Source organism: Dromiciops gliroides, chromosome 4, assembly GCF_019393635.1.
Source record: "Dromiciops gliroides isolate mDroGli1 chromosome 4, mDroGli1.pri, whole genome shotgun sequence".
Taxonomy (NCBI): Eukaryota; Metazoa; Chordata; class Mammalia; order Microbiotheria; family Microbiotheriidae; genus Dromiciops; species Dromiciops gliroides.
In genome coordinates this window covers 18710253-18732211 of record NC_057864.1, presented here as the reverse complement: position 1 = coordinate 18732211, position 21959 = coordinate 18710253, and positions in this window count along the sequence as shown.

Here is a 21959-nt window from a genome sequence, read left to right as displayed (position 1 = left end):
TGTGATTGTATCCTTTACAACTCTTGAAGCATGAGCCATTTCTGCAACATCTCTATTAAGTGCTTAGTCATCCAGTCTCCACTTGAAGACTTTTGGTCACAGTGAACTCACTCCTTCTTGAGACATCCTATTCCACTACTAGACATCTCTCATTATTAGGCCACTTCTTTAAGACTGAACTAAAATCTACCTCCTATGGATTCCAATCATTGGTCCTAGTTCTGCTTCTGAAGCCAAGCAAAATTGGTTTAATCCCTTTTCCACTTGAGAACACAAATCTTAATCCCACTATGGCTACTTATTACTTACGTGACTGAACAAATTACTTAATCTCTTTGGGCCTGAGATTCCATCTCTGTTATATGAACGTGTTGGGTTAGATGATTAGCTCTAAGGTTTACTCAAGCTCTGAATCTAGGAACCTCTGACTGACAATCTCTCACTCACTGAACCAAGCTGTCTCCCTCATTCCCTACTATTTTGCCAAACCCTTCCTTGAAGCCAAGCAGTCTTTGGCCTATATTCTTGACTGAGAATCTAAGAACACATCCATTACCTAGGCCACTGTTCCCCCCACTCCACTCCCCCAAAAGTCATAAATCACACTTTGAGAATGTGTTCTTTTTTGCATCTTTTTCTAATCAGAGGCTAATGGCCATATATCCACACCCCAGGAGTCTGGGGCTCTTTGTGGTCTGGTGCCTGGAAAAAATGCTTAAGAACAGATGTTCACATAGCCTAAGGAACTCTATCAGCTGGGATCTGTTCCAGGGTTCTCATAACTCTGTGTATAACTTGGTCCTGGCCAGTGGTGATAATGAGACCCAGGTTAAGGGTTTGATCTGAAGAGAAAGACCCTGTTCCACGGCCTTAGGCTGTGTCCTTGTCATTGGCTAGCCCACATGCAGACCACCATCTTGGGAATGGATGTCATTAGTCCTAGAGCATGGGGAGTGTGAAGAGGGAGTCAGAGAGGGAATGTAGATTTCATAAGAAGGAATTAGAGCACTCTTCTAGCTGAGGGTAGATTAGTACAATGACTTGTTTTCATGATATGCTACCAATTTCCCCCTCTTGTTGGCCCATAACTTACCCATTCTTGGAAGTACGATCCAGGTTCCCCTACCCCAACTATACCTTCCTGCCCAGAACAGTGGGAACAGTAAAACATATGCATGGCAGTTCCAACTTTGATGCAATATATGCTTAGATATCTTCCTGTCAAGTGACCCCTAGCTTCAGTTTGTCATCTCTGTAATAAAGATAGCAACAATGGAGCTGATTCTTCCTTTCCCAAGCTTTTAGTGAGAAGCAAAGTAAGCCATTGGTATTTATAGAGTTTACCGAAAACATATCTTGAGTCAGAAAATCTAGATTCAAATTCCTTTCTTCACCATGCTATTTGCTTTTACCTTTTAGTTTTCAAATGTAGTTTTCTTCCAAATTTGGTAAACACCAAATGAAGTGGGCATTTCTATGTCCAAAGAAGAACACAAAAAGACATTGAATTGTAGATTTTCATTTGTAAGAGGCCAAACTTGAACGCAGGTTCTCTGACTTCAGAGCACTATGTAGTACTTCCTCTCAAAAGGAGGGCATCCACTAAGGTGAAGGGGATAAGGAATGAATTCAGTAGTTATTCCACTGTTAAGGTTTATGAGCCTTAAGCTCAAGACCTAGGTGAGTTAATAGAAGAAACTGAGAAGGGAAGGCAGCTTCATTTTTGTCTTTATATTCCCAGAACCCCTCATAATGCATGCCACATACTTAGCATATGATAAATGCTTATTAATTGATATATTAATTAGGACACAATAGCTGTCAACAAGTATTTGAAGAGCTGATGTGTGGGGAGGGATTAACTTTGTTCTGCTTGGTATTAGAAGGTGGAATTGGGAGCAATGGCTAGATATGGAGAGGCAGATATAAATTTGATATTAGGAAAAACAGTTTCAGCAATTAAAGTTTTCCAAAAGGCAACTGGGAGAGTGGAGAATAGGAGGAAGTGAAATTCCTCTTGCAAAGAATTGGTGACCACTTATTGGATATGGGTAGATTTTGTATATATTGGGCATGTTTAGATTCTCATGAAGTTAGGGACTGGGCTAGCCCAGAGCTTCTTCATTTTTTGTATTTGCATCATGAACCCCTTTGGCAATCTGGTGAAACCTACAGACCCCTTTCAGAATAACATCTGTTGCCTGCATTTCTAACTTAAGGAAATTCTAAATTTCAATTAGAAGTTGGTGAAAATAAGGGTGGATGGAATTTCTACCACCACCACCCCATCCGTGTTCATGGACCTGTTTAAATCTATCTACGCATCTTTTCAGGGTCTTTGGATCCCAGGCCAAGAGCTCCTGGAAAAGACAAGACAGCCCTGATTTCTCTTCAAGCTCTAAGATTCAAAGAGTCTATGAAACAAAGAATCTGCATAGCCCAGCTGGTAGTACATTTGTTAAGGGATTTGAGAGCTTTTAAGCCTTGGTTACCAAATGTTTACCAGCTCTTGGGCTTCTGGCTCCAAGTTACTCAACTTCTCAGTGGTTCCTGTATTTATTTCATTTTTCTTAATCACGTGCAGATGACTTCAACCACCAGGCACTGGGCTCTTAGTCTCCCAGGTTCAAAGGGGGTGTGGAACTTGTCTAGGACATGGAGTCCAGATGCCAACATGGAAAGGGCCAAGTGTAACCTTGAAGTAGAAATGAATTGACATGCTCTGTCCCCAAGGACTCTGACAGTGGTTATACATAGGAGCTTTCCTAGAGGGGGAAGACCAAAGTGAAGAACACACCAGGTGTTGATGGAGAAACAGAGACAGCAAGTGTATTCCACCCTCCTGGGGAAGGAGCTATAAAAAATGGCAGTTAATTTTGTTTGAGGTTATGAAGGAGTAAATTGTGCAAAAGGTCCTTGGGTGGAGGGAGGAAAGAAGGAATTACAAAAGACAAACAACAACAACAAAACCCTCTTTCCCTTTGTAAAAATGTAAATGAGAGCCCCAGATAGAAACTAATAGGAAGGAGACCAGTTTAAAATGAAGAATTCTTAGATTATTTTATGTTGCGTTACTCTGAGTATCGCCATCATTCATTAGTTAATTCTTTGTCTCACTAATGGAGTCACGAAGACTTGACTTCAAATCTTACCTGAGATACTTCCTAGTTATGTGATCTTGGGCAAGTCACTTAACTTCTCTGTGCTTCAGTTTTCTCAGTGGGGCAAATAATCACACATATATCACAGGACTGTCGTGAGGATCAAATGATTTAACATATGTGAAGCACTTTGTAAACTTTGAAGCACCGGATAGGTGATGATAGTGGTGGTGGTGGTGATGATGTCAAACGGAATTGCCCCTTCGTCCAGGAAGCTTTGCCTAATTTGTTTTACATTTCTTTCATGAACTTTCATTTGACTCATTGTATGACAGTTACCTGAGTATGTGTGATAACGTCCTACTGAGTGGTAAGATCTACAAAGTTTGAAGTCTAATCTAAACTTTTTGTCTTCCTAAGCAAGTACCACAGAGCTGATCATAGCAGATATTTAAGAAGTGTTTGTTGAAGCATGCGACGATTTATGTGTGAGGCTCTATAAGGGATCCAAATGAGAACTTTGGATCCTCCTTGGGAGAGATCATAGCTGGTTGGAGGAATCAGGGAAGGCTTTATGAAGGATGTAGTATCTGAACATTTGACATTGAGGTTGAATTTGGACATATGGAGATGGGAGAAAGGCATCTATAGGCATATCTTTTGCCTTCCACACCACTTACAGCTTCCGTTACCCTCATTTTAATAATCAATTAACACCTGCTATGTGCTCAGTACTTTTCTCATTGTTCTAGAGCAAGTCTCCATAGTGGGGGCCATAGCCCTCTGGGATGATGCAGGCCAACCCCAAAAGCTATGTGTATGATCAACAAGTCAGAAAGATCAGAGATGGGTTACATCTCAACCTTCCTGCAATAGTCAATTGTGAAGATTGTCCTTGACACAATCAACCTCCCCTCATCCCCTACCACTTACTCAGTTCATTCTCCTCTTTGGCTGTGCAAGCTCCCATCCTCCCTTCTTCCCTGTGATAGGCATTGCCCTTTTGGAGTCACACCGAGGTATCCACAGAAGCAGCTGATTAGGTGCCCCTCAATCCTATCATACCCATCCATATCTGTGTGTATGTATATATGTGTATGCATATGTGCATGGTGCATGTCTATATGTTATATAGACATATAACATACATATATACATATATGTGAGAGAGAGACCAAGGAGGGGTATTGTTGTTGTTTTCAGACAAAATCTCTTAAAGAAAACACAAGCCTACAGGTCTCCAAGCACAACTTCAGTTGCTTAGAAGTCCGAAGCTCTGGTCTTCATCTTAGCTCAGCAGCTGAATTTGACACTATTGTCTTTTTCTACCATTTTCCTCCTTGCAATTCCCCAACTCTCACCCCCCAGTTCCCAGCACTTGTTGCTGTCATCGTGTTTTCACCAAGACAAAGAGGCAGAAAATATGTTTGGCAACATCCCATTTATAGCAACTGGCAACAGAAGGGATTTATAGCAGGACAGAGGAAACAGCTTGGTCCATGTGGCTGCTAAATTGTCTAATTATTAAGAGACTGAGCCCATAGAATCCTAATATTCTCTTTTCATTGATTCTTCTACTTTCTCCCGTGAGCAACATCAAGTAGGCACAAATTCTCAAGTTCCAGATGTCCATCCATCCATCCATCCATCCATCCCTCCATTTACAACAGATTCAATATCTTATATGTACATAGTTATTTTCATATCGTTTCCCCATCAAAATATGAGCTCCTTGAGGGCTGGGACTGTGTTCGTTACTTCTCTTGTATCTTCAGCATTTTGCAGTGTCTGGTACACAGTAAGGGATTAATAAATACATTGATTGTTGATTCCATACTAAAATATTTTCAAAATATGTCTATAATCTCATTGACATTGGTATTCTGTACAGGGATGGAGTTCATGATTGATGCATGCCTGCCTATTCTGTATAGGTCTTGTGTGCAGTACCACATAAATTCTCTAACGGGAGACCACCCGATATGTTGGGGGGTTTACTTACTTTCTCTTGACAATACAAACATTCCATGGGGGCATGTCTGATAATACCAAGGGTACAACTCATCTCTTTTTTACTTCTAGAATTTTTTGATGATCTCCTTCATTCAGCTTGTCCTTCATAATTCCTTATTTACATGTTACAGCTTATTCATACTCATCATTTGTCTCTCTCTATTGCATAAAATTCAAATTCCTTTTCCTGGCTTTCAAAGCTTTATATAACCTGGAACTACTCTCCCTTTCTGGCTTTATCTCACATGACTCCTATCCACTTATTCTCTGTTCCAAACAAAAGGTACCATTTATCATCCCCCATATTCATCTTATACATTCACAACTCTGTCTTTAAAGGCATCTAGGTGGTGGTGGGGAAGTGGACAGAGCCTTGAACATGGAGTCAGGAAGGCTCAAAGTCAACCCTGCCTCAGACACTTACTAGCATTGTGACCTTGGGGACCTCACTTAAATCCTCATCAGCTTCAGTTTCTTCACCTGTAAAATGGGGATAATAATAGCATAGGAGGGGGCAGCTAGGTGGCACAGTGGATAGAGCACTGGCCCTGGAGTCAGGAGTACCTGAGTTCAAATCCAGCCTCAGACACTTAACACTTACTAGCTGTGTGACCCTGGGCAAGTCACTTAACCTCAATTGCCTCACTTAAAAAAAAATAGCATAGGAGGATCAAATGAGATAACATGTGTCTGGCACTTTTCAAAAGCTATAGGGCTAAACAAATGTTCTCTATTTGTTCAAGAGTTTAATAAAATGATTGAATGAAAAAAATTATTGAGCACTAGGAAAAAAATAAAATCAAGGATGTCAAAGATTCAGGCATGCCTTTGGTATATAGGTATAAATAAACTTTTACTGCTCCTGATTTTTTTTTTTTTTTTTGCAATCCCTGCATTCAGTAACTCAACCCCATATGACCCACAGTTTAAGAAGCTAGTGTGATGTTTAAAATCTATATTGTGGTTGCCTTAAATTAGAAGCTTTAGCACCAGTCCTTGGGCATTAAACATTTATTAAAGCATACAGATATTCACATGGAGTTCAGAAAGTTAAGAAAAAAGCCTATTTAGCCTAGAGTTCCAGCCTGGTCTGGTTCTTCTTCAAATCCTCTGCCATGAGCCTGCTTCAATCAGGAACTCTCCAGCAAGCTGATTGTGGAAGCTTTTTATAGGTCTGGAACAGAGGCGGTCCTTACACACTGCTTCAAGCTGATTGGTTGCTGTCCTCCAAATCCATTGGTTTTGAAGGTGTTCTCAAGTTGAGTTCACAGTCTAGCTTCTAAGAACAATACCTTCTTAAGGGATAGCCAGGTGTGATTACAATCCAATTAACTTGAAGTAGGCTTAATCAGTAGTCAATCACTCTCACTTGATTCAATCAGTCTAGATTCATCTCCAGGTGGGTCTTTGAGTATCTGCTAAATCCCATTATTTCATCACACTAGGCACTATACTACTTATATATGGCAGTGGATGGCCCTAACGTGATCCAAAGTCCTTTGGATTGGCCACACTCTAGCAGAGAGAGGGGTAAAGGAGAGAATAAATAGCCAGTCACTCCTCTGCACTCCAAAAAAGCTGCTCTATTCCCAGAGAGGGTAAGGTACCACATTGTTCTTTCCTGTCCCATCCTCCAGAAGAGAAGGGCATGTCACTGAGAGAATCTGATCCCATGTCCCTCCAGAGGAGAAAAGGAAGTTCATGTGATAGGGCCAAGCCTCTGCTGTGCCAATTACCCAGACAGAACCAAGGCAATAGAAGACAGCAGAGAACTGGCTCTGAAACCCACCTAATCTTTCCTTTCTGGTTGGACACATGCTTCTGCTCATATTTCTTCTGAGTCCCAGAGCTGCTTGTGCCTGTCCTTTTGAGGAATAGAGGCAATTTCATGTATTTTCTATCTTTCAAGGTCTTTTAGGTATGAAGCTCACAGAAGGTTGCCCTCATCCCCCCCTCCCCCAAAAGCTAGTTTTGAATCAAGGTGTTCATGATCAAAGTCTTCTCCTCCAGGCAGTTACTCAGACTCCTTGGAACCTAGCTGTTGTTCTGGCTGGAACCCAGATGGGAAAGGATGACATGCCCATCATGTCCACCCATTCCAAGTAGCCAGAAGGTAACTGGGTGGTAGCAGGTATAATTATTATGCTGCCAGAGATGGCTGAGCAGGCAAGGGACCAGATAGTCTCCTCTCCTTGCTGGGGTCTTCAGATTCCCCACTTGTCAGACATGCCCTCGGGGGTGTTCTTTATTCCACAGAGTCAGGTTGGTGCCATTGACCTTGGAGACCCTTTCCAGCTCGGAGATTCTTAGTCTAGACAAGGGCACCTGTTGTCCTCACCCCATGCCTTTGTCTTCCTTGGTTTCTCCTTTTCTTTCAGGGCCACAGGGAAGGAACCTCTGACTCAAGTTCAATGTCACTTAGATCCTGATCAAAAATACTTTCTCTTCCCCCAGCTGTCTGTCTACTGCCAGGATGCTGTTCCTGAGTTAGCTGTCACAAGCCCATGCCGGGGCACATATGCCCTCCTGGCAAAGACATGACACATCCCCCTGCCATTATTAGACTACTAATGAATAGTAGAGCAAGAGAGGGTAAGAAAAGGGGGTCATCAAATGGCAGCAGCATTTTTTAAAATACCCCGTGACATGGACAGCAGAAGGAAAGACGTGGGGAGATGCAGCTGTGCTAGCCCCAAGGGGGGAGGGGGCGAGAAAGCAATCACTCTGCCCAGATTTTCCTCCCTCCCTCCCCTCTTTCTCTCTCTCTCTCTCTCTCTCTCTCTCTCTCTCTCTCTCTGACACCACAATTATTACCAGTGCTGGTAGCAATGACGTCTGGGAGTGTGATGGTTACCATGACATGTTTAATAGTGAGAGCAGATGTTTGGCAGATTAACACCATGAATTCTAAATATGCAAGATGCGAGTGGTTGGGGGACATAATTGATTTGCACATTGCAATGGGAAGCTGTCCCATGCACACCCTGCATGGGGATGCACAGAGGTTTGCCAAAGCCCCCTCACATCGAATGTGGGGAGTTTGACTGTTTGTCCATAGTGTCTGGGCAGTGTGGGGAATGGATTGCTGAGTAGGAGGCCAGGGAGATAGGATTTTAAATCCTCTCAGTGTGACCATGGGCCAGTCACTTAACTGAGCCTCAGCTTTGGCCTCAGAGCCAAGGCCAGAAAGGGAATTTGAGGCAATGGAAATAACATGTCCTCCAAGGAGCCTTTACCTTGAACCTCACTTCCACTCTTTGCTAACTGGATGATGCTGGTCCTCACCTGCAAAATGGGAATGAAAGGAAGCTACCTACATCAAGGGAGGGATGTAAATCACTATATAGATGTCAAGTTGTGTTCCTTTTCAAAGATTCTCATAATAAATCTGAGGGAAGGAGGTGGGAGAAGAGAGAATGAGAGGAGGGGATGCTAAACAAGGAGGGGAGAAGAAAGAGGAGGAGGAAGAAGAATGATGAAGTAGGCACCTGGATTCAAATTCCGCATTTGCCCCACTCTATGGGACTCTGTGACTAGGTTTATCAATTCCCCTTTGAACCTCAGTTTTTCATATGTAAAACACAGAGGATAATAGCACCAGCAAAACTCCCACAGTCTTATTTTTGTAAACTGAGTTAACTGGAATTCCTTTTTCCTCTCTCCACTGTCTGCCCCTCTCACCTTGGGCCAGTTTGCAATAATATTTTACAATTCTAGACCATTTTAAAGTTCACAGAGTACTTTGCTCCAAAAAAAGGGAGGTGGGGAGGTGGATAAGGGGAACAAGCACTTATTAAATATCTATTATGTGCTAAGCACTTTTATGAATCTTATCTTAGGCAGGGAGTGTGACTGTGATTGTCCCCATTTTACAGATAAGATAATGAAGGCTCTAAAAGGTTGAATAGAAAGTCTGAAAGCTAAACCAGCAGCAGGGCCAGGCTCTGAAGTCATGCCTCCCTTTCCTTCCTTCCTCAGGCAAAACATTAGACTTTTTGGAAGGCCTGCCTTGGGAAGCCCTGGAGGAGAGAAGCCTATCTTTGGGCTTCTCAAAAGCTTCCAGGGAATGCCACAGCAGCCCATGAGTAGCCAGCACTGGAGGATACCCAATCCATCTTTTTATACCCCCATCAGTCTGCAGTCTAGAACTTTTCTGCCCAGAGCATCTGTACCTTTCCTCTAGAAATAAGGGCTTGCTGTGTCTCAGGAAAAGGCTGGAGGGGTTGGGCCCCACTAGGGCTGCTGGTGTCTGCACTGTGCATTTGTGGGAGGAATTAGGCAAGGAAAGTAACAACTCTCGCTCTCCCCCTCCCTCTGTGTGTGTGTATGTATAACCCAAATATGTGTGCACATATATATAACCCCCCCAACATATATATACACACATATAACTACATATATATGCATATATACACATACACACATATATGTATATAGAGTGTATGTGTATATGTGTGTGTATATATATATTTTCATCTGCTCTACAAGACAAATGAGTTTACCTTCAGAAGAGACACATTACAAAGCGATTGGCTGATGGGGACAATTTGTTATAATGCTACAATTTGGTCGCTTTGCTAGGGAAAGAAACAGGCTCCTCAGTTCCCATTGAGAACTGATGGCTGCTCCTAATGGGTCTTGAAGAAGATTTAGCCATTCAAATGCTAACGATCTAGGAGGATGGTTCATTTTGGCAAAAAAAAAAATTTTTTTAAATTTAAAAAAAAATTAAATCATGAGTCAGCCACAGAGGAAATGCATCACTAATGGTCTCAGCTCATTGCAGCAATTTCATCAGGCTGGAGAAGCTAAATTTTAGGGAGTGAAGGATGGTTTACAAAAAACCATAATGAATTCAAAGAGCCTGCAGGAGAGTGGGCCTGGTGTTGCTGTTTTCAGCACTGAGCAGCAGAGGGCGATGTTGCCCTATCATAAGCATGGCAATACAGAGCTAGAAAGGCCAGATCGTGGCGTGGAGAATGATTCTGTGGGCTGAAGCCACTATGGAAAGCCTCCTACTCAAAAAAGCCACATCAAGTGGATTTCTTTTGGCTCCTGCATGTGCTAAGGGGTCAGTGGAGAGTTAGCAATAAAGTATTAGGGGGACAAGAAAGGAAAGGCTGGTTTCCAGCCCAACTCAACCTCTTACTTGCTGTGTAACCTCAGGCAATATTATTACCTTCTCTGAACCTCCATTTCCTGACCTGTAAAATATACCTTTTATATGTTACGGTGGAAAAGAATACTGGGTTTGGACTCAGGGAGTTCTTGTTGAGTTGTTTCAGTCATATCCTATCCTCTGTGACCTATTTCAGGTGGTCACCGAGCTATAAGTGTCTGAATGTGGATTTGAACTCGGGACCTCCCAACTCCAAAACCAGCCACCTAGCCACCAGAACCAGAGAGACTTTAACTCAGGTAATGGCTCTTCTGCTAAACACTTGTGTGATCTTAGATAAGCCAATGGGGGGGGGGGGGGAGACTAGGAAGAGCTCTGTTCCTGGAGCCAAAGGACCTAAATTCAAATCTTGCCTCTGATCTTTATTACCTAAATGCCTCAATCTCCATAGACCTCAGTTTCATTCCCTGAACAATGAGGGGCTAAAGTTCGATGTCCACTAAAGTCTATTCCAATGTTGAATCTAGAAAAGTATGAAAACCCATGTTCTGGGACCCCTTCCGGCCATGATGGTCTGTGTTTGAGCCGTCTTTCCAAGTGGATCTGGAGTTAAAGGACCTGAGTTCATGTGTCCCCCATGACCCTCACTCGCTATGAGACTTCACATTCTCTTAGCTAAATGTCCTCTGGGGTCCCTTCCCAGTCTATATGAACTATGATCCTAGGAACTTGCCTGAATTCTTTGATCATCTATAAAATGGGGAGTGGGGTGGGTGGGGGGTAGATTAGGTTTTCTCTGAGGTCCCTTCCAGCACTAAAATGCGAAATATCAAGACTTGTAGCAATCCTGATTTGTTGGTACAGACTAATGATTTCAGTTCAGCATGACCACAGTAGACTTGACCCCCACCAATAGACTCAGGCCTTTGTTAAGCAGGCCCCAGAACAATGTTTACTAGATTATTTGTCGATTAATTGGTTAGCTTAAGTCAGGTACACCTGACTCCAGGATAAGCCCTCTCTGCACCTCAATACCAAGCTCTCTGTGATTTATTCCAATTTTCATTACAGCTGCTGCAATCTCACTAAAGACATTTATTACTCTCTGACTACATTTAAGGCCGACTAGGGATGTTGGGGGCCAGGTACTAAGATGTCTGAGACCTGCTGCCAGCCCCTTAGGAATTAAGCAAGAATTCCCCATTGTATATTTCTGACCTTCTGGATTTCAAAATCAGGCCTCTACTATTGTTTCATCCTGGAACTTCCGTGAGGGCCTAGGCAATACATTCCTTGTTCACCAAGAAATTTCCCTCTGTAAGGCGCCTCCCCCTTCCCACTGGTGAGTACTTCTTAGAGCTTCCATTTTGTGTAGGGCCCCAGACCAGCCTGACATCATTTCCTCCTCAGCAGTAGCCCTTACTATAGAGTTTATAATCATGCCCCTACCTCAGCGTTCTCCCCTTTTGTCTTCCTCTTTGTGCCCCATTTTGGGTCCTTTCTGTATATATTCTTCGTCCATTAGAATGACAGTTTCTTGAAGATGGGCATTGCCTTTTTTTTTTTGGCCTGGTATATAGTAGGTGCTTAATAAATTCTTATTCCCTCTCTTTACTTCTTCCATTCCTAATGGAAAGATCACTGGGTTTAGATTCAGAAGGCTAACTTCGCCTTCTCTCCACAGCTTTGTTTGGTTTGAACCCTATGGAACATGATGCTCCAGTCAAGATAAACTGAGATCTCATCATGGATAGAGCACTTGGCCTAACATTAGGAAGACTTGAGTTCCAATCTGGCCCCTGACTGTGAGGAAATCACTAAATTTGTCTGCCTCACCTTACTCAACTATAAAATGGGGATAATAGCAGCTCCTACATCATAGGGTTCTTGTAAGAGATGAATAAAATACTTGCAAAAGGCTGACCATAGCAACTAACACACGATAGGTACTATACAAATGCCCTTCTCTCTACCCTTTTCCCTTCCCCCTTCTAAACACTGGATTTCCTCAGTACTTCAAGTTGCCATCTAACCCTCTGATTCTTCAGTCGAAAGAGGAATGTCACAAACCATTCTGATACTCAGTTTCCTTATTTATAAAACAGATTTTTCAAGGCTGCTCATCCACTTTTGGTGTCCACCCATTACCCAGTTCTCAGCTGTGGTTCCGAGAAACCACTGCATGTACAACAGCAACCCCCGGTAAACTGTCCCAGCAGAATAGGCCAAAACAAGTGAAGAGTAACTGACAGGGCTCAGAATTATTGGTAAGTTAGAGGGATGTCTACCCCAAGCATGTAAAGACTTCCCTGGGCAGAATGGGTGGATGAGAATAATTTGTCCCAACAGCCATGAAGACAGCTGAAGCTGCAGCCGTAAAGCAATTAGAGCTTGATTAAACATCAAAGACACCAAGGTTGTCCACTGAATCCTGGGCCATCCCCAGTCTGCTTGACTTTCATCTTGCCACTGGACTTTTCTGTCTCATGAAGGAGGCTGATGACTTTGCACAACTTTGCCTCACTTAAATCCAAATCCCTCTTGAGTCCATTGTCACTGGTGATGTCATTGATCCTCTTTGAAAATGAAGGATGAACAACAGCCGTATGAATGGGAAATAAAAAGATGGTGATGATCTATGGAATCTTGTGTCCAACCATACCCACTTCTCAATCAGTGCAGCTTTTTCATTCAGTTGATGTAGGACCCTTGTGAAAGCAGGGGAAGGAAAATGCTTTCTAGGTCAGGTGTCTGTCTCACAATGGAAATGAGCCTTAACCAAGATGGAGATTGAAGCTAGTTTCTGACAAATCCTTCATTCAGTCAATGAGTATCTAGTGATTGTTTATTATATGCCAGGCATTGTGATGATGAAAATGATGAAAATGATGATGTTGATCATAATAAGAAATAATAACAGCAAAAACAACTAACACTTATGTTTTTCTTTAACGTTTGCAAAACACTTCTATTTATTATCTCATTTGATTCTCCCAACAAACCTGTAAGGCAGGTGCTATTATTTTCCTCATTTTACAGATGAGGAAACTAGGCAAATGAGATTAAATAACATAGTTAATAATTATCTGAGGATGAATTTGAATCCAGGTCTTCCTGACTCCAAGTCCTAAGCTCTATTCATTAAGACACTTAGATGCTATAATGCTACTGAATGCAAAAAATATGAATAAAGGCAAATAAATGTGTTCCTGACCTCAAGGAGCTCACAGTCTAATGGGAGGAGACAACATATAAAGAACTATTTATTTACAAGTTGTATACAAAGCAAATGGAATATAATCTCAGAGGGAAAGGACTAGAGAGGTCTCTTGGGGGAATAATTTTGGCTTCCTGTAGAAAATGGGAACTTTCTTTTCTTTTCTTTTTCTGGAGAGGGAGAGATTAGCTTTGGGGTCAGGAGAGAGGCCAAGTGCACGGGTTGTAGAGGCCAAAAAAAATGACCAGAAAGAAAAAGAATTCTGCCATGTGAACAGCTGCTGGACCGGGAGTGGGTGCCGTGTGACGATGCCATGGGCCACAACAGCTGTAGAGGAGCTGGGCTGTTGAAGGGACATGTAAATAATTTATATGTTTGAGCCATTTGCAAAAGCCCCCTTCCCTTCCTCCCGACTCCCTGGGTCCCAGTGACGTGGATATTTGCAGTGCATTAGTTAATTTTATGGCCTTGTTGTGAATCTTGCAATATTTCATCTTCCTAATTCCAAATATTCACTCCGACTGCTTCCAACTTTACAAATAATTTCTGTTGGAAGATGGAGTTTTTCCATCTGCTTGGCCCATTCTCCATCTGTTCCCCAGAGCTCAGGGCGGAGCTGAAGCTGCATCACCAGCTTCCATTGATTAGGTCTGATTTGATGAAAAAAGTTCTTTCTCCCTGTTGGATTACAGAGTTCATTTGTTCATTCATTCAACAAACACTAATTCAGGGCTTCCTGTGAGCTAGGCGCTGTGTGAGGTTCCAGGGGAAGATACAAAGTGTATATAAGAAATGCAGGGGGTAGTTCCTACCTTAAAGGGGTTTACAATCTAGCAGGGAGATAAGATGTAATTACAGAAAAGTATCATATATACTATTACAGAGTAAGTGCAGTAAAAGAAGAGAAATCCAATATCAACAACAAAGTACAGATATATTTTGACCAGGGCAAAACATAGAGGCACTAGCAAACAAGCAAGCAGACAACTGATACATCACCAGACATTTGTTAAGCACTGTGCCAGGCACTGAGCTAAATATGGAAGATACAATCAAACAAACAAACAAAAAACGAAACTAGACAATACAGTCGCTGCCCTCCAGCAGTGTACATTCTAGCAGAGGAGGTGGTGGAAACACCATGTAAGTAATTAAGTAGATGCAAGATGTAGACAAAGTAGATAGAAAAGCTCCATGAAGAGATTTCAGGGAGAATTTGGATGGAAAAAAATGCTACATCTTAATTTTCACCAATCTTTGATTTCCTTTTGTTTTTGTTGTTGTTGTTTTTGGTGGGGCAATGAGGGTCCCACAGCTAGTAAGTTTTAAGTGTCTAAGGCTCGATTTGAACTCAGGTCCTCCTGAACCAGGGCTGGTGCTTTATCCACTGAGCCACCTAGCTGCCCTCCTTTGATTTCCTTTGTAATCCTGTGTTCTATTTCATGAATTTAAAACATTATTCTGACATGGGAGGGTCTATAGATTCACCAGATTGCCAAAAGGTTCCATGACAAAAAACAGGTTAAGGCCCTATCCACCCCCTCTCCAGGGAGCATCTATGGGAAGGGAGGACCAAGAAAGGTCTCCTTGGAAAATTGGATTTGAAGGAAGTCTTGGGAAACTAGGAAGTGGAGGTGAAAGGTCAGAACATTCTAGGCATGGGACAGCAAATGCAAAACCACAGAGACATCCTTTGGAAGTACCAATGATTAGGTCAGTGGAGCTAGATTGTACAGTGAGGGGAAGGGAGGAAAATACAAGATGATTGGAAGAGTAGGAAGAAGACAAGTGGTGGATGCCAAAGAGATGCCAGAGGTAATAGTGAGGCACTGGAGCTTACTGAGTGAGGGAGTGGCATGGTCAGACCTGAGGTTGGTTTAGGGAGATCACTTTGGCAGGTGAGTAGAACATTAACTGGAATCAAGGGCGAGGCAAAGAGACCAACCCATGGCTATTGCAATTGTCCAGGCCAGAGGTAATGATTGGGGATGTCAAGATAATGGAATGTGTGGGGGCAGCTAGGTGGCACAGTGGATAAAGCACCAGCCCTGGATTCAGGAGTACCAGAGTTCAAATCCGGCCTCAGACACTTGACACTTACTAGCTGTGTGACCCTGGGCAAGTCACTTAACCCCCACTGCCCCGCCGGAAAAAAAAAAAAAAGATAATGGAATGTGATAGATGAGATTTGGCAGATACTCAGGAGCCCACCTGAGTGGATGACTGGCTGATTTGACTGGATTACTGGCTAATTTATAGTTGACTAGATTCTAAGCACATCTGGCTGGTACTTGAGAGTATTTAAGAAAGCTTGGTTCTCAGAAGCTAACAAACTTTGGACTTCCAGCCCAGTCAACCAACCAGCTTGAAGAACCTCCCATTTCTGGGAGAGAACAGGAAGGAGGAAGGAAAGCCTGCACAGGGAGCTCTGTCTTTTTGGGTTCCTGACTTCACCGTGGTGGAGGAGAGAGAGACTCCAGAGGACTTCACAGAGAAATTGAGGAAAGATAGGATGGCCAGGCTGTAGGAATTCTGTTCTCAATCTTTCTCTTTCTATCTTTCAATAAACCCTTAAAAACCTAAACTCGTTTCATCAGTGATTTTAGTCAGTTTTCCCCCAAACTGGGGGAACAGATTAGAACCCACATTTAGAATTTTAAATTACACAAAGAGAAGGTCAATACTTTTTTTTTTGCATTCCCAGAAACTATCCCTCTTTTTTAATGGAGACTAACCTTACATTTATTTTCTTGGTCATATCTCATCTTTGTTATGAGCTTGTCATACAAATTTCCTGTCTCAGATAATTCCTAGGTGTGACAAGGGCAAGTGACTCTCAGTCTCAGTTTTCCCTTCTGGAAAATGAAAACAATAATACTTTCACTTCCTATCTTAGCTCATGGGATCAAAGAATTGGAAGGGACCTTACAGATCATCAGGCTAATTCTCTTCTTTTACAGATAAGCAAATTGAGGCCTTGAGAACAGAAGCTACTCTCCTAAGGTCCAATAGGAAAAAAGAACAGAAGGGAGATTTAAATCCAGCATTGTTCCTGTAGTCAGCCAGTTGGCACAGTGGATAGATAGATAACTGGGTCTGGAATCAAGAGGATTTGAGGTCAGATATGGCCTCAGACACTAGCTGTGTGACTCTAGGCAAGTCACCGGTCATCCTGAAGTGTCAGTTTCCTCATCTATATAATAGGTATGATAATAGTGTTTACCACATAGGATTGTTGTGAGAATCAATTGAGATAATACATGTAAAATTATGCAAACCTTAAAGTGATACATTTCCAGTCATTTTTCAGTCATATTCGATTCTTCATGACCCTGTTTGGGGATTTCTTGGCAAAGGTACTGGAGTGTTTTGCTATTTCCTTCTCCAGCTCATTTTACAGATGAGGAAACTGAGTCAAACAGGGGTAAGTGACTTGCCCAGGGTCACACAAGTAGTGAGTATCTGAGGCCCAATTTGAACTTAAGTCTCACTGACTCCAGGCTCAGTGCTCAATCCACTGTGCCACCTACTTGCCCTGGAAGAGATACATAACTGCTGGCTATTATTGTTGTTGTTTTTATTTCAATGTTCTTTTTTGTTAGCTCAAGAAATTATGATTATGGATATGGCTTTGAACTACAAAACAGGAGATATATATTCTTGTTATCAAAAGCCAGCTTGAGATGCCTCGGGCTTTGAGCAAATGAGTCAGTCCTGAGGTAGGCCTAAAAAAATGAATAAGATATTGAAATTTAGAGAAAAAGAGGAAGACTTTAATCTAGTGGAGGGCTGTCTTGTGCCTCTGACAAATGGAGGAGGCCAGTGCTTCTGACTCAGACTCCAAAACCTCAAGAATCCCTGTCTTCAAATCTATCTATATTGAGCAACCTCTCACATGCCCAATGGTTGGTCCTTCTAGAGGTTATAATCATCCTAGCCATTTCATTGTTTGTCACTTATTATGTTTAAAAATGTTTTGCTTTTGAAGGATCATAGATTTGCAGTTTGAAGAGACTTTAGATGTAATCGAGTTCAGCATCTCATTTTGCTGACAAGGAAACTAGAAACAAGACGTGTTCTGTTTGGCTCAAGAGGGTAGAACCAGGATCAATGGAAAGAAGTTTCAAAGAGACAGATTTAGGTTTGATGTTGGGAAAACCTTTGTTCACAGTAAGAGCTGTCCAAGGTGGAAGAGTTGCCTTAGCAGGGAGTGGGTTCCTTCCTCTTACTTGGAGGTTTTCAGATGGAGGCTGGAGAAGCCCGCATTGATTATGTTATAGAGGGAATTCCTTGTATATGAGTTGGCTACTGGGGTCCCTTCAAGCCTTCAATTTCATTGATTCTATGAAACTGAAAACTGTAGTGGTTGTCATTTGTCCAAGGTCACATAGGTAGTAAATGATAGATCTGGGATTTGAATCCAGGACTTCTGACTCTAAACCAGAACTCCTTCCAGGAGACCAAACTGACTTAATGATAAGACATCATCCTTAATAATGAAAAAAATATCCCAAAACACTTTGCTCATAAGAATCTTGTGAGATTAATAGTATATAATATTATTGATTCCATTTTGTATTTAAGAGAACTGAGGTTTAGATAGTTCCACTTGCCCAAGTTTCCTTGCAATGGCAACTCAATGAATCAATAAGAATTTACTGAGAGGAAGGAGAACTGTGGAAGGAAAGGGAATAATCAGTTATATACAGTAACACCTACTAGGAGCTGGAGAAGGAAATAGCAAAGCACTCCAGTATCTTGGCCAAGAAAACCCCAAATGGGGTCACAAAGAGTTGGTCATGACTGAAACAACTGAACGACAAAAATGCCTACTATGTGACAGGTATTGGGCTAAGCACCTTAGAAATATTATCTCATTTGTTTATTAAGCACCTACTATGTGCCAAGCACTGTTCTAAGTGCTGCGGATACAAGTATAAACAAGGAAACTATCCCATTCTCTGGGACCTTACATTCTAAGTGTAACAACAAGCACATAGTATATATAGTATTAATATAAAGTGAATAAATACAAACCTGTATAAAAACAGTGAGCTATAAGGTAGTTTGAGAGGAAGGCCACCAGAAGTTGAGGGGATCAGGAAAGGTTTCAGGCAAAAGAAGTTTCTAAAGGAAGAGCAAGAGTTTAGGGAACAGGTGAGGAGGGAGTGATTTCAACAGACAGAGTAGTAGATGGTCAGTACAAATTCATGAATATTGGAGAGGGATTGTTTTTGTGTAAGATGTCCATAAAGAAGACCAATTTGTCTGGATTGCAGGGAGAAGGAAGAAAGGAAGGAAAGAAGGAAAAGAGGAATGAGAAAAGGAGGGAAGAAAGAAAGAGAGGGAGAGAGAGAAATAAAGAGAAATAAAGGCAATGTTTATTTATTTAGCACCTACTATGTACCAGGAACTGTGCTAAGTGCATTATTTATATTTTATATATGTACATATCCACACATATGTGATCTTACTTTATCCTTGCAATAACCCAGGGAAGTAGATGCTATTATTATTATTCCAGTTTTACAGATGAGGAAACTGAGCCAAGCAGCACTTAAATTACTTGCCCAGGGTCACACAGCTATGAAGTGTATAAAGTTGTATTTGAATCCACTCTTCCTGATTACAGGATCAGCATTCTCTCCTATGCCAATGAAGGGAACAAATAAATTGGAGCAAAGTTGAGTAGGGCTAATCAAGCTCAATAAACAGAGAAGTTTATCTTTGACCCTAGAAGCAGTAGGGAACCACTGGAGTTAATTGAATAAGTTGACATGGTTGGATCTGTGCTTAAAAGAAAATCACTTCTGGGACTCTTTTGCAAGACTATCACCATATCATGCCCCCCTAACTGTGGGCATCCCCCAAGGCTCTGCCTTGGGCCCTCTTCTAAGCTCTCTTTATTCCTTCTCTTTTAGTTATCTTATCACTTCCCATGGGTTGAGTCATGTTTTCTATGAAGACAAATCCCAGATTTATAGATCTAGCCTTACTCCCTCCTGAGTTCCACTCTAACATCATCAACTGTCTATTAGAAGCTTCCAACAGAATAGATTGGAGACATGGACTCAAGATGTCCCAAAGAGAACTAATTAATCCCACCAAAACCCCACCTTATCTATCTATCTTATCTCATAACCACCTTTCCGTATACTCAGGCTCTCAAACCCAGAGATATCCACCTACTCCTCCCTCTCCCTAACCCTTTTATCTAATCAGTTGCTGAGTTTTATTGATGGTCTCTCTACATTTTCCAAATTTGTTCTTTTCACTCCACTCACACAGCCTCCCTGCCTCAGGCCCTCATGACCTCCCTTCTAGGCCATTGCAATGGCCCCTGTTTGATTTCCTTTTCTTAAATCCCTCCCAACTCCAGGACATCCTTTGGCATTTGTGTACAATCAATTTTCCTTAGGTGCAGATCCAACCAATGAACTCTAGGGGCTCCCTATTGCTTCCAAGATAAAAGCAAACTCAATCGTTAGGCATCAAATGCCCTCCACAGGCTGCCTTTTTACTTTATTACATTCGACTTTCCTTCACAACACCATTGTCCAACAAAATGGGTTTTCTTAATGTTCCTCATGAGTGACACTCCATTTACCCCCAAGTCCTCACCTGAGATGTTTATCTTCTTCATCTCCACCTTTCAGAATCCATAAGACCCAGGTCTGGACTACCCTTGTATATGAAGCCTTTCCTGATCTCCCCATCTATTCGTGTCTTCTCCCCCAAATTATCCTTATGTATTTTGAAATTGCAGGTAGCTAGGTGGTCCAGGGGATAGACTGCCAGGCTTGAAGTCCAGAAGACTCATTTTTCTGAGTTTAAATCTAACCTCAGACACTTACTTTATAGCTCTTTCACCATAGGCAAGTCATTTAACCTTGTTTGCTTCAGTTTTCTCATAAAATGAGCTGGAGAAGGAAATGGCAAACCATTCCAGCATCTTTGCCAAGAAAACCACAAATGGGATCAACAACAAAAACAACAGCAACAAATTTTGAATGTACACAGATAAGCACAGGTTGTTTCCCCCAGCTGGATTATAAACTCCTTGAAGGCAGGGACTGCTCCTTTTTTTTTCTTTGTAAACTCAGAAATGGGTATAATGTCTGGTATAATGTCATGGCAGGGGCTTAATAAATCCTTGATGAATGAATGAATGAATGAATGAATGATTGAATGAATAAATAATGAATGAAGTGGGATCATTCAAGGCCCTGGGTAGAGGGACTTTAAGGAATGCCGAACTGTTAATTCATAAGTTTTACCATTAAACTTGCTGCTAGTTCTTCTCTGATCTTGTATCCTAATTCACTCTATTTCTAGATTTATTAACCACTTAATGTATACTTCCAACAATTAGGCTCTTCTCAGGGCATAGAGTAATGGGTATTGGGCTTAGACTCAAGAGATGCTTTTTTCTTTCAAGTAATTCAAAAGCTGAATTAAAAATGGAACTAAATTAATTTAAAAAATGTTACTAATTAAAAAGTAGAAGGATTAGATTTGTTCAGTTTAGCCCCAGAGGCCAGAACTAATCACATAGGAGAGACATGGCAGAGGAAGAATGTAGCTTGATGTAAGAGAGGAAAACCCAGAAAACTTCATAATCACAGTTACCCACAAATGTAATGGACTGAACTGGGATGGAGGGGTTTCCCTTCCTTTTTAGCTTTTGGGCAAAGGAATAATGACAGTAGATTGGACTAGATGGCCTGGGTTCTTCATAAGCTAAGTTCAATTTCGATTTCTGATATTTACTGGCTTGGTTACCTCGAGGCAGCTGGTGGGTACAGTGGATAGAGCACTGGACCTGGAGTCAGGAAGAGCTGAGTTCCAACCTATCCTCAAACCCTTTCTAGCTGTGTGACTGTGGGCAGGTCACTTAACCTCCCTAAACCTCAGTTTCCTCATCTATAAAATGGAGATGATAAAAGCACTTGTCTGTCAGCGTTGTTGTGAGGTTCAAGTGAAATAATAATTGTAAAGTAGCACAACACCTGGGACATGGTAAGTCCGATATACATGTGTTATCATCACCACCACCATCATCATCGTTATCGTTGTTGTTGTTGTTGCTACCTTTGACAAGTTATTTGACCTCTTAGAGGTCCATTTTACAGAAGAGGAAACTGAGGCTCAGAAAAGTGAAGTGACTTGCTCAGGGTTACGCAGCTAGGAATTGCACAGCTCTCCATCCATAAGGTGACCGAGCTAATCCGGTGAAAAAAGTGCATGGTTTTGAGCCAGAGGACCTAGCTTGGAATTTGAATGACCTTGGGCAAGCCATGTTCCTTAGTTTCCTCACCTATAAAATGACATATTGGATTAAATGATCTCCCAAGCCCTGCCAGCCCTGATGTTAGCACCCTTGTAGCTAAGGGTGCAAGGAAATGCCTGAGAGCATTCATTTGCCTGCCATGGTGAACTCAGTGGCCCAGCAAATTCATGGAATAGGGGAGGAGAGCTGCCCCAGGCTAGAGACTGGTACAAAGCTCAC